The following is an 18,531-nucleotide window of genomic DNA, read 5'->3' on the forward strand; positions in this document are numbered from 1 at the left end:
AGCGTTTTATGGAGTGGCGGGGAGATGGGACTTTTCCCGCTATCCTGACAGGGAGAGGGAAACGGAATGCCTTGGTAGTGCACGGATTTTGGCGGGCGTGCTTGGAGGTTGCTTGTCTCTGAAAAGAAAGCCGCTCGGGTCTGACTGTCCTGGGGGTGCGTTCCAGCTCTCCCTGGGTTGGGGAATGCGAGGACGCGCCAGCTCCAGGCTCACGGCCCCTTCCCAGGCGAAGCCGGGGTATCCCCCATTGCTGGGACCAGTGTGGGTGCAGGGCCAGGATGGGAGTTTGAGGGGAGCGGGCCGGGAGGCGGCGGAGGTGGCCGGGACTGTCTTCGCGCAGCGCAAGGTGCGCGCCAGGATTCCGCCAGTGGGGGTCGCTGAGCTAAAGTGCATCTGGCCCCCGGGCTTGCGCGAGGCGGTGCGCCCGGGTATTTTTAGCAGCGCTGTGGTCTCTGCTCCTCCCTCCCCTCTCCTGCTGACTTTTGTCGCGTGTGCTTTCCGAGGTGGTTAAACGTTGACCACGATTAGGCTTCGCGGAGAGCAACTTTATTGTTCACTTTTCCCTATCCCGCTCTCATGGGCGGGGGCGCTCTTGGGGCAAGGATGCGAGGGTGGCGGGAGTTTGGCTGCGAGCTAAGGGAGCCTCTCCAGTAGCCTGCGCCAAGAGGAAAGGAGGGCGCTCCCGGGATGTGTGTGCTGGCGGTGGCATCCTGCGGCTTCAGCTCCGTGTAATAATGCGGGCAAACCTGGCAATGGAAGGGAATCCCGGAAAGGATTTGAAGAAGGAGGGAACTCTGCAGGGACCAGGCGAGGTCGCCGGTTGGCGGGGGGTGGAGGGCGGGGGGAGGTGGGCAGGAGGGGCTCCCGGCAGCGTGAGGCGCCTGCGGCCTGGAGCGTGGGCGGTCGGTGGCTGTGGCTCGCGGCGTCTGGCAGGCTCAACCCGCTTCGGCCCCGAGCTCCGTCTCCCCACCGCCGCGCGCCGACCGGGACTCTGCTTCTGCTTCGGGCGAGCCTGCAGCTGCCCCGGCGGGACCCAGGGAGGGAAACGCGGATTGCGCCGCTGATGGAAGAGTCTTTTCTCCTCCTCTCCGGGTCTTCAGCTCTTCCCCGCCCCCAGACTTTGGCGCGTTTGTTTTCCAAGTTGGATCCCAGTTCCATTTACAAGTGTCAGACAAACCCGCGCGAACCTCCCCCACTCACCCCGGCCCCAGCCAGGCGGGAGAGGGGCGGGGGGCGAGCCGTCTGGGCAGCGCCTATGGCCGTGCGCCGCTCCCACGGGGAGCTTGACTAGCTCGGGTTCACATTTGTGGGTCCTTTATGTTTAAAAAGATACACAAACAAACAACGAAACCCAAACCGCTCCTGGCCACTTGTATTCCGCTGCTTTTCTCCTAGCCTCGAACATATTAATTTTCTGGCCCCAACGGTTGTCTTTTCAAAGGCAAGTCAGGGGTGGTGGGAGGAAGGGGGCGGGGGAGCAGGCCGACCAGTTCATCACGGTAGATTTGTGCTCCTGGCTTTGTTGCTAGGATTAGATTCTCTGATTGCTCCCGGGCTGAGTTAAAATAAATGCAGAGAGACTGAGAACCGGCCAGAGGCTGCAAATGATTCTACCCCTGATCCAGGCGGCAAGTCCAGGTGGTGGATGGGAAAGCCCGCCATCTAGGAATTGAGGACTGAGGTGCCCTTTTCTCCGTATCGATCAAAGAGAGCCCAGATTTCACCTCTGCCGGTCGGCATGGAACTTCTCTTAACGTTTATCGAACGTTTGAATAATGTTCTGGTTTGTGACGTGGAGATTTGAATCTGAGAAAGAAAGGAAGAGAGGGGATGTTGGAGAGAGAAGGAGGGGAGAAGAGATGGAGAGGTTGAGATTCTGCAGGATCCTGGAAACTGCACAGAGCCAACGGCTCTTTTCTTTTTTTTTTTTCTTTTCTTTTCTTTTCCTTTTCTTTATTCTTTTTTGAGTTCTTATTCCTAAATTGGAGCAGTTGAGCAGTGCGAGAATAAAGGACAGCCAAGAAAATCAGGGCACCAAGAGACAAAGACAAAAAATGCATAATAACTTAAGCGCTTTGATGTGCTTTTTTTCTCCTAGAGTTGGAGTTGGGGGGAGGGTGTTTAACGTGTTAACCAGGAGAAAAGTTGTGTCTTAGAATTCAATAGCATGCTGATATTTAATCATGAATCCTTGTTGTTGCCTTTTTGGAACTTTGACAATGAATGGTGCTGGGGCCAGTTTCTGTGCACAGTGAACTGGGATGAGAAAGTTCCCAGAACTGTCCAGTTATAATGTCTTCATATCAGAGCCACACAGAGAACTTCACATAAAAGGCAGCTGGCTCAGAGATCAGAAATCGGTCAGCTGCTGGGCTGGCTCCATGTCTTGTAGCTGCAGGATTTTCACAGTCAGTGTTTGTCGACCAGAGACTGGTTATCAAGCCCCCCACTTCCCCCACCCCCTACCCCCTTCTCCTTTTTCAAATGTATTTATTCTGGTTCCTGGCAGAGTCATTTTGGGGGATTTTTTTTTTTAATAGTCAGGACCCAGTCTGTCTGTTAACTAGCAATTACAGTTGTGCTGAGCTACTCAAAAATGAAATGAGTAGCAATAAACAGAGCGGCTGCCCACTGACCTGTATGCTATATGGTTATTTTGCCAGCTCACAGCTTTTTGTAAAGCAGCAGCTCTTCAGGCTGCTCACACAAGAACAGTTTTGATGTGTCAGGTTATGTTACCAGCCTTGCTTTCTTCATATGCTACAGGATGACCTGCTCTAATCTGGCTGATGAATTATGTTAAACAGAACAAAGTAGGCAATTACCACCAAGGAGAGGATATTTAGTCATTAGCAGCTAGTCTGAGGAGTGTTTCCCATGGCTGTTCTGCTGTTATGCTATAATTGTAGTTTGTAAGGGGCATAGGACCAGGGTGGCTTTATTTTACTGTGTGTGGAGTTGGGTGTGGCTTCTGTCCGGTTGACTGTGGGTTGGCTTTTTCCTGTGGGGCAAGAGGAAAAGATGATATTGGTGATGTCTGGTTTCTTACACTGTGGGTCATTCCTACTTTCTTTCCTTCTGCAAGAGCATTGAGTAGGGATCATCTGATTGGATCAGGTGGGGCCATCCATTCGGATTGATTTCCTTTGATTGCCGGGGAAGGACCATTGATGAATTGTGACATTTGCAGATTGTGACAAACACTGATAATTGAAAAGGAAGTGACCTGACAGACATAGAGGGAAAGACATGTCTCTTACCCAATCCCTTCCTGCAGATAAGAGAGCCCCTGATTTCCACAGATGTGCAGAGACTTAAAAAATTAAAGGAAGAAACACAACCCCTGTGTAGGTTGCTTTACTTACTGATAAAATTTTCTGAGCTACATTTCAATCTTTAGTTGTTGAATATGTCATTATGAGCATCTTTTTACCCCATTGTGAGGGCTGGGTCTGTTTTTTAGTATGCCCTTTGAGGATGACCACAGTGCCTAATAGGCACCAAATAAATATTTGTGGCTTAGGTGACTTCCTCTGCAAAGACCCCCACAGTACTTATCTTTTCTGGGTTCCAGTCACTTTGATTCTACAGTCTTCTCAAGCTTACTGATTTTTCTGTCGATTGAAGCGTATCTACTCCTTTAATAAAATTTTTTCTGTCTTTGTTTACATTGTTCCTTTCCCCCACATTTCTTTCCAAGAATAACATTAGGAAAGCTTGCTTGCCTTAAAGAAATAAAACACAAAAGACTCAGTTTAATGCCATAGATTGAATTTATTGAGAATATATTTGACACTTGTCTAGTGGCTTTGAGCCCGTTTCTGGTCTACCAAAATAGGCTATCAATTACATGTAACAGTGACAAATGACCATTCTAGTACTTCTGGATTGGAATGACACTCCCCGGTTAGTCTTAATTTTCACAATTTTAGGATTGAGATATTCTTGTATTAAAGTAGAAGGGATGAAAATTTGAAAATGGATTTACTGGCATGATGATGATCAGGGAAAATGGAGAACAGATTTCAAAACTTAATGATGAAACTGTTCATATACTCAAAGTGTGTGACTTCCTCTGCTGAATAGATATGTATAAATATTCAGGCCTGAGAGTAGGGCTGGGGAGAGTTGGGAGATGGTCTTTCTTTAGAAAATGCTTTCTGAGAGTGTCGCCTTGCCTGGACAGAAAAGTCACACATGGCACCTTGAAAGGAATACTTGAGTGATTTTAGCATTTCCCTGTTTCAGTCTTTCAGGGTTCCAGGATTGTGGATTATAGCCTCTAATTAATAAAGGAGATTTGTTTAGTTACCTCTCACCCGAGTAGATCTTAAATTTAACCTTTTGTTTTTATTCTGTTAGGTCGGAATTTAAAGTTGTTTCTGTTACTTTTTTCTTTAAAAAAAAGTAAAGCTTTTTTTTTTTTAACCTAGTTTTTGTTTCTTTTATCTCTTTAAGAAATCCATTTCATTTGAATTTATTTTTAGTAATATTTACTCACCCTGCCTCCTTTTGCGAGGCAGTACACGGGATTCAGACACATCCTTTGTCAGACTAAAATATATCCTTTGCTTCTGTGTGCTCACTATTTTGTTGGGAAGATGGGAGATACCCAAATGTGCAGACTAAAAGTCAACACATGTACTTACTTATTAATCAGCAAAAGAATACCACTGAACAGGGTCCTAAAGGGGGAGGGAGAGATTAATATGAGCTGAAGAAATCTTTTAGGAGGAGTATAAAGTGAATATAATACAATTGAGTCATTCTTAGTGAAACTAATATAGGCAAGACAGTACAAAATTAATCAATTCTTTCATTTCTTTAGGACAGTACTCCTTTTTGGAAGAACGTACTCATGGAACAGGCCAAATAGGCTGTTGGAATATTACTCAGTATTTTGGTAAGACACCAGAATTTATTCAGGCCCTTTTCTCCATTATCTTGTGTGGCTCCCCATCTCCCCCATCCCCAACTTCAAGGAGGAACTTTAAGCATCTTTAATGTGTCTGGGAGCCAGTATGCAGGTGCACAGACATAACCTCCTCCTTCCCCTGCATGCACACACTCTGACTTCCTGCTGGTAACATCATCAATCCTGGGGGTTTTTTAGTGGACTGTTGGTAGTATTTAAAAAGTATTGGTGCAAGTGAGCTGCCTTTTAGGGGATCCTTTAAAGAATCATTCATTTTTGCTGTTTTGCATAAAATTTAATGGGTCATTTATGGCACTACCTGTTATTATTCAACAGTCAACTCTGAGCAGCTTCTCCCACCACCTAGAGCTCCTAAAAGTGATCCTCTAGTAGAAGTTCTCAACCTTGATGGCCCCTTAGCATCACCTAAAGGCTTTTAAAATAACTGATGCACAAGTTGCATTCAGACCATTTAAATCAGATTCCTTGAGGATAGAACCCAGGTGTTGTTGTCTTTTAAAGCCTCCCAGCAGGTATTGGTGGGTAGCCAAAGGCTGAGGAACACTGTTCCGAAGGCTGTCCTCAAATCTGGAGTTAGAGTTCACTCCTGTCCAGATCTCCCAGACCTCAGGGGATTTGAATGAAAATGAAGAATGAGTAGTCTGCATTCTCCTGCTGTGAATGTGACCCCTGGGGCTCTGCAACTGAGTTGAAATTAAGCTGGACTGGCCCTGAAAGAGGTGGCAAGGAAGGTTCACCACTTGGCTTCCATATTCCTGCATTTCTTTGGTTCTCAGTTTTGCCAGTGGTTAACGTTACTTCTCTTGCCTTTTGTGGATTCATCCTCAGTTTGACTCTAGTTTGCCATGGTGCCTTCTCCAATGAGTAATCCTAGTATGGTTCAGGAGCTGGTAAATGAAATTTGGAAGATTTCAAACATCTTCAGGAACAGAAATTCTTCCCTTCTTTTATATTGTACTCTTGCTTTGGGGTCTTTTTTTTTTTTTTTTAAATGTAATTCTGAATTCGGGGAATGAATTCCATGTAATCCATCAATATTTGCTCCATGTTCTTTTTATTTGTGATTTTGTTTTTTTAGAAAGAAGTCTAATGCAGTGCTCAAAACAGTGAATCATGTCTTCAGGGAGCTTATAGTTGTGGCTAAAGATGTGTACACTTAAGGGAAAAAAAATCACAGCACTATTTCGTGTTGGAAGTTGAAGGAACCTATGAAATTTGGCAGGCTCCTTCTGTCATGTGTTAGGAAGAAACTTCATTCCCTGAGTCTGATGTCACTGGCGTATTCTTAGTTTCCTGCTTTCCTCTGACACTTAGGAATCTCAGAATTAGCTTCAGCGAACCTTGAGGTGTTCGGTCCTTTAGGAATTTGGCATTCAAGTAGGTTGCTTGCTGTTTAACATTCAAAAAAAGTCAAGTCAATAGTATGCCTAGTAACAGTAGCTTTCAGAATGTGGGTGAAAAGGTTAGAACTTTACCTTGGACATTCATCGTGACTTGCTGATGCTTGTACTTTGCAAAGCAGTTGCAAATGCTATTTCAGTTATTGTTTATTTCTTTTCTTTTCTGAGATGTCAGAGATAAGCCCAGCTGGTGAATGATGCATAGCTTTGAAAGGTTAACTGGAAGCTTCATTGTAACTTCAGGACTTAAACTAAATTACATTCCAAACAATCTGATAAAAATTAGAGCCTTTACAGTACCATGGAAGGTTAAAAAGTGAGCAGGCTGGAGCAGCTATTACGTTTCACATTTTGAAATAAACTCCAAATTATTAGTGCTACTAAATATCATTGAACATTACTTAACACTTGTAAATATCTGAAAGCATGACAGATGATACAGATTAACTCTAGTGACAAATGTCCTTAATGACAGTATAAATGTTGTATTTTTTTCTATCAAATAAACAGTGAGTGTGTGTGTTTTCTTTAAGAGCAGAATGAGGCTATATCTTGGGAGAAGGCGTTGCTTGGTCTTTTTGGAAACTTAGAGCATCTATTACAAATTACATTTTGTTGATTCCTAAAAATCTAAGTATGTGATTAATATTTGGGGCATGTAAAATCTGTCTTAAAGACTGTGGTTAAACATTCTCTGGCTGTAGGTGGTGGCTGAGTGGTGGCCGTGGTGCCGTGATTGGTTGAGCTGTGCGTTGTGTACTCATGTGGTGGGATCCTGTGTCAGGCTGGAGCGTGCAGCTACAGTCCCGTCAGATTGGCCTGGCTGTAGAGAGCCTCACTATGAAGAGATGTGCACATGAAAGTGGGCCAAATGCAGACGACTTGAGTGTTGCTGGAGTAACAGAAAGTGGGGTGTGACTCCTCCCCACATTTCAAAACAGAAAATTTCGTAATAACCACGTCAATCAGGTGAACCAGAATTCAGAAGTGGGTAGTCATCTCCCTTGAGAGTTTGGTACCTGCCTGACAGGACTGTAAAGGCATTTCAGAATGTCAGTTAAATGGAAAAATATGCCTGGAATTGAATATAATTAAGAGATATTGAAGTCTGGTGTCTGTGTATTCAGACACTGTATTCGATGTTAATTAGTGAACCAGGATTTGGATTTATTGACAGAAGGTCTCTTTCTCATGGCATGTTTCACTCATTAAAAGCTCATAATGTCTTGGATCTTTTTAGCTGTTGGAACTTGACCATTTGCCATTTTGCACTTCTTGACTTGAGTGATGTGCGCTTTTTTTTTTCCCCTTTGACTTTGCACCTGATGAGGAGGATGCTTCTTCTTCCGTGGATGCCTGGTCCCATGGAATGAGTCCATGATATTTCCTAAGATTATGAAGTGCCACCAAAACATCTCCCTAACACTGAAAAACAAGGATTGGGAAATAACATCATTACAGTGGAATTTTTGTTCTAGCAGTTATAAAGTAGTTTGTGAGATTAATTTCTTCTTAATACTATTAGCTCTGTAATATATTTACCTAATATTTAAATCTGCATTTCTCTGTGTCGTTTGCAGCTTTATGGCTGACCATCTAGTGATATAAATCCTTTTTACTCCAGATTGTGGGCATGGAAAATTTGGCAGTAGTACAGGAGATTGGGGAAATTCTTTGCTTTTTTAATAGCTTTATTGTGGAATATATTTCTTTTTGAACTCCATCCGATGGTTATAAATACTTGCAAATACTGCAGTTAGTAAAGAAATAACTTGGGAACGTTGACAACGAGTGAAGAAGAGGGAGAAACACGGTTCACCTAATCCTTGAGGGTTTGTCACTACCTGTTTAAAGTTTAAATTGTAGCTGCCTCCTGTACTGGTACGAATGTGAACAGCAAGTTTTAGATGATTTCTTAATTCCTCGTCTTCCGAGGTATGTTTTCCAGCTAGGAGCAGTTAACCGTAATCTAGCATTCCATCTTTCCGGTAGACACAGCAGATCATTCACAGTCTGGGAGAACTAAGTACACATTATATTGTTAGTCTTTCTGATGGCCTGTGCTGGGTTTTTCAAATCCATGTCATTGTTGGCAAAAATGTATTAAGTGCTCTTATTACCTTGGGCCGATTTTGCATGGGGCTTACAAAACAAATGTGGTACCCAACCCTTCAGAAGTTTGCTTTCTCAATTGGCTAATGTTTACCTAGATAGGCCCCAAAATTGACCAAATGCACGTGTGACCCAAAGGCAGAAAGATGGCACTGACTTCTTTTGTTGAGTTGAAGTAACATCATCTACTCGGAAGTCCCTGCATTAACAGTGGGACAGCATGCCTTCCATTTATGTTCAGAAGACAGCGACAACTACAATGAGGACATTATGCCATCTGAACAGGTGACTGGGAAATGTAAGACAAAAAAACATACTCTTTCACCAAATCAGTCTCCTAGATCTCCTTGAATTATCCAGTAATTAGATAATCTTCTTTTACTTTGGAAGTGCACATTTTGTATGTGTCATTATTTGCGTTAATCACTTGATTCCCAAGTTGTGTTCAGCAGTACACACAGTCTGTTTAATTTATACTCTCCCTATTTCTGTTAAATCGGTAGGATTAATAACATATTATGCTTCCTCTCCAAAGAGAGAGAGGGAGATACAGGTTCATAAGACTTGCTACTTTTCTACAGCTCATCAGTAGTTATTATAATAAAGTGAATAAGCCTAGATTGCTCTTATACAGTAGATATGTTTTTAAATGTGAGTATAAATCTCATTTTTTAAAGCAAATCACATTTTTAACTGCATTCAATTAGGGAAATCTCACTATTTAAACAGATCCTGTGGCACCTTCTTTTATAAAGTAAAGAATACTATGTTTCTTCTTAATTTATCTGTTCTTCAACTTTAAATTTTTGTGTATCAGATTTCTTAAAGAGAGGCACAAGTGTACACATACGGGAAATATATTTCCTCTTAAATATGTGATGCCCTGGAGGTTAGGTTGGCCTGCTCCCTTAGCCCTGCTTTGAAGAGAAGAAGTTAAATGAGGGAGAGGGGCCTGGAGTTAGGCTGTAACTGTCAAGGTCTTTTGTAGAGGATGAAGAAATGTTACAGCTTGAGGATTTCTGGGCCGTGGGGCCAGGCCATTCCAACCCAGATTACAGCGCTGATGATATTAGGTCCTTTGTGAAGACGCTGTGTGGGACCAGTCCTCTTCCCAGCCTTTGGAACATCCAGAGAAGTGTCACTTACCACACAAGGCTTCTTACCTGCAATCACTCCTCCTGCCTTTTTTGTTCTCCTTGTGCTTTTTGGCACCTTTGTAACCCCCTACCTCCCAACTCCTGTAGTCACTGGTTGGATCCCTCGGCCATCCTAAAGTTCTGCCTTCACGCCTACTGGCTGTATTATTTTTTCACATCTCTGCACCCTGTTGCCCACTAGAGTTTATGTTACTATATGGTACCTAATACCATCTGCCTTGTAATGAACTCACCTGTGTTGGTGTCTCTTACCCTCTATAGACCATCATTCCCTGGGCTCCGTGGCCTAACATCAATCTTTGATCCCCCACTCTTACCACTGCTGGATCTTACTAGTGTTTAATGGTTAAAACTGAATGACCCTATGTGTTGATGTTCAACTTGAATAAGATACCATCGACTTTGACAATGGACCATCTAAGACCAAACATTGCAGAGTATCCCTGAGTTGTTAAGACTTCCTTAAGCTTCTGGGACTGGTGGGATAGACAGTCAGCCCTCCATATCCATGGGTTCTGCATCTGCGGATTCAACCAACCACGGATCAAAAATTTTAAAAAAAAATATATATATATATATTTCAAAATGGTTTCAAAAAGCAAAATTTGAATTTGCCATGCTGGCAACTGTTTGCATGACATTTACGTTGCATGTAAAACCATTTACACAGCATTTACGTTGTATTAGGTGTTATGAGTAATCTAGAGAGGATTTAAAGAATTTGGGAGGATGCTGTGTAGGTGATATGCAAATACTACACCATTTTCTATAAGGGAGGTAAGCATCCTTGGGTCTTGGTATCCGAGGAGGAGGGCCCTGGAGCCAATCCCCTGCAGATACCAAGGGATGACTGTGGTATATTTGAGGTCCACATTTCCTAGTTGAAGGAAGGATCTTCCAGGCACATACATCCAGGTTCTTGGTTGGCTGATCTGTCAAAGCTGTGGATCTTTACTGGAAGTTCTCAGTGAGTGTGGTAAAGACACCAACAAGGCATGTCGGGTACATCCAAATGCTTGTCACCTTTCAGTAGCACTGCTTTATTTTCCAGGAGGTCCTGATAGAGGCATTACGTACCTAATGGTACATACACATGGAGTCTGATGTTTACAGGCAAAGGTGAAATCTCCTGGGAAGTGGGAGCACGTCTCAGTGCTGAGTATTTTCTTCCCAGGAAAGCATTAAATACATATGTAAGAATGTTCTGACAAGAAAATTTGAAGCCTTTTAAATTTATATTTTAAAATGAAATTATTTGTAAACACCTTTGCTGTAACTCTTATTACACTGAATTGCAGTCAGCACATTTTTCCAGTGGGTACTGAGACACGGAGGTTCCCAGGGGTACGGGCTTACCCAGTTCTGACCATTGTGGGCAAGAGAGTCCTGCCTTAAGGGCTGAATTTACAGTGTCTGGCACACAGTAGAGCTTGTGTGTGCATCAGTGAATGCACAGAGTTACCTGGCAGTCAGTAATAGAGCAGATTAAAAGCAAGTCTTACGAAGTGCCAAATACTTTTTTGCAACTGCACCGCACAGAAGCATTATTTGAAGGGCAGGCAGGTAAAATCAGTGTGCGTCTTGGGAATGTCATATTACAAAAAATGTTCAATAACGATTTCTTGAATGAATGGAAATTGGAAAAGGCTGTGTCTGTCTTTTAGACACTTTGTCATTTGGTGAGCTTAACAAACAAAATCTCATTAACACTGAATCCATGGGAGCATGAGAAATGTGTAATGCTCTTAATTTCTTATTAAGTGATTTGTGTTTATTGAAAATTGGCTTGAAGGTACACTGAACATAATTCATAATATTGGATTTAGGTGAGTCTGATAGCTGAGTCTTTTCTGTTCTTAGAATGTGCTCTTAGTGCAGTATTGGAATGAGGGTGGGAAGACTGATATTTCTGGAAGGATTTACTGACATGAGGAGATAAGTTAGACTTTGGAGATCCTTTCCTTATGCTCCTGTGCCTTTTAGGTTTGTGTGATGGTTCAAGGCCTTTAATTCTTTAGGCATACTTCGTAAAGTCTATAAACAGACGGGAGGGAGTGAGGGTACTTAAGAGCTGGGAGAGGCAACTGTGAATCCCGTTTTTCCCTATTAGCTGGTGAGGCCTGCTGGGTAGCAGCAGACACTACCAGACGTTTAATTGTGTGCTAGGTAAGGCTGGCACAACTCCAGCATCACGGTGGGGTAAGAACTGCACTAATCAGCTGGGATATACTGCATATATTGATTAGAGTTGGATTTTGTTATGCAAAAAAAATCTTTATAAATAGTGGGAAAGTAATTGAGAGCAATTAAAAAGGCAGAGAGTTAATTCACAGTTCTTTAGATGAAAAGGCATTTTGATCCTTTGCTTCCATGCAGATTTCTGGGCAGGCTGAAGCAGTCTGTGAGTGCTGAGTCTGAATGGTGTGGTCGCTGTTACCACTGAACTGGACAGAGGGTAAACGGGCAGGCTGTGTAGACCAAGTACGGATGACCAGATCCCAGCAGTTTCTTCTTGGTGTTTGTTTCATCTGGAAGCCTTCTTTGGGGCTGAGGGCTTTTCATTTCTTTTTCTGGACCTCACTTGTAGCTTTTGGTTATTATTAATATCCCTGATTAGAACTAAATTGGGACCTCAGTATCCTAGTGAACACTGGTGAGAGCATTAAACTACACTGGAATTACCTGGGATCTCAGCATGCTTTGTCATTGCTTCCCTCCTTCCCCCAGCTGAGAAGCCATTTGATGGCATGAAAAATACTTCATCTCTGAAATGAGGACCTGGAATAGTATATTTGCACATGTTTCTTGCCTCCTGAGCCTTTTCAGTCACAGGCAGTGCCTGCCACAAGACAGATGCTTAGTGACTATTTGCTGGATGGATGAATGAATGCGATGTTGTATAGGTTTTGGATGCTAGAAAGATGTAGCATCTTGGAGAGAACTTATAGGTGTCATTTGGTGGAGTTCCAAGTGTCGTTATCTTCTGAGATCCTGAATAACAAGTAGGAAAAGGGGGATAGGGTGTGGGAGTGGAAAATGGCTAAGATTTATTGAGTGTCTACTGCGTCAGGCTCTTTGCATATACTTTTGTTCCAGCATCACTTGTGTTCTAGGAGCTGGCTGTGAGCGTCATTATTTCACAGGTGACAGAGACATGGTTAGGAATTGAACTGAGGTCACAGAGATGAATTGGCAGGATCAGCATTTGAACCTACAGCTCTTGTTGACAACCAGGGCTTCTCATGTAGCCACATGAGTCCCCAGACCAGAAGAGGAGGGTGGTCTCATACTATGAATGCTTAGTGGTACAGCCCACGGATAGGCCACAGCATCAGTCAGATTTCTTTGAAGGCTGGGTATTTTTCTACAAAAATAATTACATGAATTTTCCAATCTGTTCCATAATGCGTTTGGTTCCATGTGAGAAAAATATTTTACATTACTTAGTTATTAAAGTACTTAAATTTTCTCCCTCCGATTTTTAATTAAAATTGACCTACCTAAAAGTTGCTCCAAGGGTATCCTCTGGGACTCCTCTGGAATTTCCATGAAGAGAGAATCAGAGGTGGAAATTTGGTTGATAGAGAGACTGGGGAATTTATCTTGAAATTTTGATCCTATCTCAAGTGTAATTTTTTATTGAGATCGCATGCTTATTTGCAGCGGCCTGGGCTGTGAGAGATGGGGAAGGCGCCAGAACTCCCATGATTTCATCTTGTTTATCCAGGAGCTTTAAGTACCATTAATGTCACTGCTGTTAAACCAAGTTCAAGAAGCAGGCACAAAACCATACTTCCTTGCATTATTTGAATAATAATGATGATGACAATGACAATTACTATGCATATGATTAATGGGTTATTTCCACGTGGCATCTGATCCTAGTTTTACTGGGTGGATGATAACACTGATAAGAGAAACTTGACAAAAGGAAAATATGGATAAAGAATCCTTGAAAAGCAGAACACTCCCAAATGTCTCGCTGGCCCTCAGGTGTTGAATTGGTAGAAGACTATGAAAAAGGAAATACTGATATTATAAATGATAGTAGCCTACATTTGTTTAGAACTTTACCATGTACAGTTTTTCACTCGTTTTTGCATTTGTTTCCAACAACTAACATTGATAAGAGATTTATGTATATTATCTCAGTTATCCCCAGCCTCTCTGTGAGGCGGGTACTGTTATTTTCTCCACTTTACAGATGAAGAAATTGAAGCCCAGAGCTGGTAAGTGCCTTGCTCAGGGTGTCACGCTTCAGGAGGTGTCAGGGTCGGGATTCCAACTCGGCTTGATCCCACTTTACAATCTGTGCTCCTTCCCCCTCTGCTCTGCCATCAGCTATTTCTCTCCTTAGTGGAGTTCTGAGTCCCTGGCCTGTCCTCAGCTTTACTCATAGTTACAGAGACCCTCTAGTGATCCGTGGAAGCTTCCTGGCTTCTCTAGACTACAGTATCCCTGAAAACACTTGCCAGTGCATGGCAAATCTGGTTTGGTTTTCTAAAACTTAAATATGCAACCCAGGTCAGTGGGAAGCAAATTGAGTACCTCCGGAGGGTCCTGGGGGAGAATACAGAGGTACCTTCCTGGAAATTACTTTTCCAGGCTAAGGCATCACAAAAGGAAATAGAAAAAGTAACCAGTGCCCATCAATGTGGGTTATTGCCACCTTCATGGGTCATTTACCGCTTGCCAGAACTCACTTCAGAATTGTTGGGATGGTCTGAGTTCATGTCGTTTTACTCCAGGGAGTTGGGCTATTGGATTCCCAGTGACTGTCCTGCAGTTATCTGTGACTGTACTTGCACAGGATAGGCTGGATCAAGGAGCTAGAACTAGGCTATTTTCTGATTGGGACTTCTCAGCTGAATGTAAATAAAAAGACAGAAGATAAAATGTAGGAAATCACATTAGCTTGATGAGGGGTCTTATTTGCATAAAAGAGTCTTTGAATCACAATTACCCTCTGGCTTGGGACCCTGCTCTTCTTGCCTTTCTTATTATTCAGTCCAAGGTCATTACTAAAAGACTTCCTGTTTCATGGACGAAGACTCACTGAAATATTAATTTCATTGCCCGAAGTAGATTCCTATGGTCTGGTGAATAACTTGAGGTGCTGTCAAAAATCACAAAGTAAGAGAGTTGTTTTTTATGCCTTTGGAAATGTGGTTCGGGGATTTGAGGAATAGGCAGCTAAACTTCGCTTTCATTTTGCCTGAGTTTATGACAGAAGTGAGTACAAATCTTTATGTTCTTTGGTAATTACTGCCGTGAAACAATGGATCAGTCACATGTTTAAGGCATCGTGGAGGAGGTTTTTTGGTTTTATTTTCATTTAATTGCACTGTGACTGGTTTTGAATTTGCTACATAAGACAGAGAGAGAAACGAAGTTGTGACATTTGAAGTTTGGATTTTTTTTTTTAAGTATAGGTAGAGCTTGAATATTCAAGATTTTGTTGAATGCCTTTTTCCATTTGTAATGGCTTTAACACAAAAGCTTGATTTCAATGCTGGGTTTTTTGTGTTTGTTTTTTTTTTCCGTTGCTTCTTTTGCAGTCTTGGCTGTATATGTAATTTAATACAGTGTATTAAAAAGAAGTTGCATTCCTCAGTGGTAGACTAAAAAGCCCTCAATCTCCCTAAGTAGTAGCTAATGATAATAATACTTGCAAGCACAATTCCTTAAAACAAACTAAGACAAAACAAAAACAAACCCCAAACTGTAATTGAAGGTTTTTGCATCATTACAGGCAACAGCCTAAGGCTGTAACAGATACACTTGGAGAGAGTTTGGCTCATTTTATTGACATATTGTTTTGTCTGTTGTGAGTAGACATGCATTATTCTTGGCCCAAGTAACATAATATCAGTTGACAAAAGCCAGATCTTACCTGGTTTGGAAGTATCCCTGAAAGTTATTATTTTATTGTTCTTTTCAGCTGGTTTTGCTTACAGAGCGACTCAGTAGCTCTTTACGTAGCTGTTTTCCAGTCTGTTTCATAATCCATCCTTGCTCCCCTCCCCCCCCAATCCCCAGCCTTGCATTGCTGGAATCATTTCTGTTTTACTTTAAAAAGCAGTTTGCTTAATGTCACAACAAAATAAAGCATGGATTAGAAACAGCATTGCGGTTTCAGACTTAATGCCTTTGTGACATCTCATTGCTATGCAAATGAGATTCAAGGAGGTCATCCCTTTAGCAGTTGCTCTAGCCCTGGTATCTACTTGATATTCCCTGGCCAAACTTACTAAGCATTCATTACTGAGCTAGCCTAGGTGTTTAACTCTTTGTTGGCTTTGAATCTGCTACTCCAGGCTGCTGAGTTCAACAGCGCCTTCTTTGGTGCACGTTTTCATTTTAGGGACCTCTTTGCATCCTCTCTCTGCTTCTCAGGCTGTGGGTCTCTCAGGAAATCCAGTACTCATATTTGCAGGAGACACTTATTTGTATGCCAAGACAGTATTGGGAAAGCTCATTTGTGATGTTTCCTTTGCTGTCTCAAGTATTTTTATCATTGCTAAATACTATATTTTTAGATGTTTTATTCACTTGCATCTGTGACAAGTTTTGGTTTTTTTTTTGCAAATATTCCGTAGAAGAATGTGTGTCTGGGCTGGTAAATGTTCATATAATACTTATTTTAAAATTAATCATCAGCAGTTCAAATTTGATCTAATCTGATTAATAGTTAAGTAGTTACCCAAAGTGGTGGAATCTGATTTTAATTCAGGAAGAATCAACTACCTTTAATAAGTGCGGATTATTGCTGGTGTTTCATTTGTTTGGTTAAAGGGTGTTTTTAATTCAGTAATATGCTAGGTTCTATTTAAAAATATGATTATAAAAGTATGATCCATTTCTCTTATAATTCCAGTTTTGAATGAGCCTTGTGCAGTTTGAGCAACTGTCGTATTTTAGGTGGTTGATTCGTTAAGTAATTTTTCTCTTCGTGATTGTTTCAGTGTAGTGGATTTTCTTTATACACAGCAGAGACGGAGCTGTCGAGACACAAAAGTAGTTCTGAGGTTTTGGCTAAAATAACTGCTAACTCCAAGAAAGCACACCTTACACTTGATGTAAGAAGGCTTAGGCACGGGGGAGAAGGATGTTCATCTTACACCAGGGTCCCCTACATTTTAGGAATTAGGGTGATGACACTGATGAGAGAGGTGATTTGAACAACTCTTGTGTTTTACATGGAGAATTCCAGAATGATGATTGTCCCTTTTCATGGATTAAAAAGGTGTCTTTAGCTTAAGGTATTGAATCAAATGCAAAAAAAAAAAAAAAAAAAAAAAAAGAAGAAGCTACTTTGGCCTTTTATAAACAAGTACCTTTCAAAGTGTCATATCTGACTGCCTCCTGGCATGAAGGACTGACTGCTCAGACATCTAATAATGACAGGTTATCTTGAATTCTGCTGAGAGCAGCCTTATTCCTTCATGATTTTGATCAGGGACGGTAGAAAACTACTAGTAGTTAAAATAGTGAAACAGTATTTTAAGGGCCAGTCACTTGAGAGTGAAAGCTTAGAGCCACCCTTCTCCATGGTTTCCCACCTCTTCTCCTTTACTGGATCATATACATTCATGGCCACCCTGTTATACTGTGCATCTTGCTGGGAGCTTGGAGGGTCAAGAAGATAAATACAACAGTGTTCTTGACCTCAAGGAACTTAAGATATGGGGATAAGATGAGTCCTGCCAGTAACTGTCAAGGGACAGAGCCTGGTGTTGCTGCAGGGACTCGGCTCTACTGGTTCTGACGTGGAAGTATTTTCTCTGAACTCACCTGGAAGTTGGTTTCTGATCTGCATCTTATGGACACTCTGAAAGCAGGGCACCCCGTTCAGTGCTGGAACATCCTGATACAGGAGCTGAGGGTAGTCAGGTACCCAATAACTAACACTTGAGTCAAGTTCCTCAACCTGATGCTCCTGATCTGTCCCGGCAAATCTTATGTTTTCAAGGAATGACTAGAAGGAAGTCTTGCTTTATTTAGTAGTTGTGTTCTAAGAAACTGAGTATGTCATTTTCAGAGGTTTTTTTTTTTTTTAATTGTGCTTAAATCTTTTCATGTAAAGAAGCCCTATAAGTTATTACTTTGTAAAGAAAGAAATAGAATTTGTGAGTTGTAAATTTGTTTTTTCTTTTTCTTTTTTTAATTGAAGTGTAGTCAGTTTACAATGTTGTGTCAGTTTCTGGTGTACAGCATAATGTTTCAGTCAGATATATACATATATATATTCGTTTTCATATTCTTTTTCATTATAGGTTACTAAAAGGTATTGAATGTAGTTCTCTGTACTATACAGTAGAAACTTGTTTATCTGGTTTTGTGAAGTTTCTCCTTGTATCTCAGATGTAGGAGATATTCTGCCAAAGTTCAGTAGGTATTTTGTGCGAATTGTTCTGTACGTAGATGTAGTTGTTGTTGTATTCATGGGAGAGGGTGAGCACCGTGTCCTCCTACTCCACCATTTTGGGGATCCCTGCCATGAGTTGTAAATTTTGATTTACGGAAACAATGCTACCAATTTGAAATCCAGGAATAATTACATTTGATTTGTAGATTATTTTGGTGCCTGGAAGCCACCCCTTTTCTATGGCCTTAATATTTCCACCTAAATCAAATGTTGAATGTGCAACCTGTTGAATTGAAATCAACCATTATTGGATAAAATAAAAAAAGGAGACAAAGTGAAGGAGAATGTAGCGCAAATGAGATAAAGTCTGAATATCGTTTGTCTCTGCTGTCATTGTTTTCATTAGCCCAGATGATTTAATGGGATGCTTTCAGGCCTGGGTGAATTATCATAACGGTAAATTTTCTTCTGGGGCTTTGGGAGAAAGTTTTAAAAATGAGTTTGCTCAGAGTTAGATGGAAATGTTCTTTGCTGGAAGCCCTGATTAAAAAAAAAAAA

The 18,531-nt window shown here is 41.7% G+C and overlaps 1 protein-coding gene across 1 annotated transcript in view; it reads left to right on the forward strand.

The window, feature by feature from the left end:
- Positions 1-776: 776 nt before the first annotated feature.
- Positions 777-18,531, forward strand: part of LOC116666325 (protocadherin Fat 3-like) — a 278,718-nt gene continuing 260,963 nt past the window's right edge. The window contains exons 1-2 of the mRNA XM_032488368.1: positions 777-812; positions 4,829-4,903. The gene's annotated coding sequence lies outside the window, so the exon portion shown is untranslated. The remainder of the gene's footprint in view (positions 813-4,828; positions 4,904-18,531) is intronic.

The sequence above is a fragment of the Camelus ferus genome, chromosome 10, assembly GCF_009834535.1.
Source record: "Camelus ferus isolate YT-003-E chromosome 10, BCGSAC_Cfer_1.0, whole genome shotgun sequence".
NCBI lineage: Eukaryota > Metazoa > Chordata > Mammalia > Artiodactyla > Camelidae > Camelus > Camelus ferus.